The sequence below is a fragment of the Schistocerca piceifrons genome, chromosome 7 (assembly GCF_021461385.2).
Source record: "Schistocerca piceifrons isolate TAMUIC-IGC-003096 chromosome 7, iqSchPice1.1, whole genome shotgun sequence".
NCBI lineage: Eukaryota > Metazoa > Arthropoda > Insecta > Orthoptera > Acrididae > Schistocerca > Schistocerca piceifrons.
Window position 1 is genome coordinate 416,381,159 of NC_060144.1, and position 808 is coordinate 416,381,966.

The 808-nt window shown below is 56.1% G+C and overlaps 1 non-coding gene across 1 annotated transcript; it reads right to left on the bottom strand.

Moving 5' to 3' along the window:
- Positions 1–429: 429 nt before the first annotated feature.
- Trnat-cgu lies at positions 430–503 on the bottom strand. The gene has a single exon. It is a non-coding gene; the product is annotated as a tRNA-Thr (tRNA).
- Between the last annotated feature and the right edge of the window lie 305 nt (positions 504–808).

The window sequence follows — 808 nt, forward strand, 5'->3', positions numbered from 1 at the left end:
GCTGAAGAGCGTTTTTAGGGTGGAGGAGGTGTTGTAGGTGACCTCGACGGCGGCGTGCACCTGCGCCGAGGGCGGGCTCAGGAAGCGGCGCACCACCACCACCAGGGAGGCGGCGGCCAGCGCGGCGGCGCTAAGCGCGCAGTACGCCTGCCCCCAGCCGCCGCCCCCGGCCGCCGCCAGCCCGACGGCCCGGGACACCAGCCACACGGGCCGCATCGCCTCCTGCAGCGTCGTCGGCCGCAGGAGGCAGCCGCCCTGCAAAACCGCCGCCAACATTTTTATATTTATGAAGACAGTAACTGTTCTCGAAAGAACAGAATACTGTTGATGACCGTGCACCTTTTCCCTGGAATAAATGATGACTAACTGAAACCCTCAGCTGTCGACAGGTGTTGTTGATATACCTCGATGTGGACAGTTGAAAATGTGTGCCCCGACCGGGACTCGAACCCGGGATCTCCTGCTTACGTGGCAGACGCTCTATCCATCTGAGCCACCGAGGACACAGATGAATAGCGTGACTGCAGGGACTTGTCCCTTGCACGCTTCCCGTGAGACTCACATTCCCAACCGTCCACAATTCTACATATGTAATGTACCTTATATACATTTGTCCATTCACTCATTACTAGCGCTTTGGCGATTCCCGTAGGAGTTTGGGCAACCTGTGCGTGCGCGAGTAATGAGTGAATGGGCAAATGTCTATAAGGTATATTACATTTGTATAATTGTGGATAGTTGGTAATGTGAGTCTCACGGGAAGCGTGCAAGGGATAAGTCCCTGCAGTCGCGCTATTCATCTGTGTCC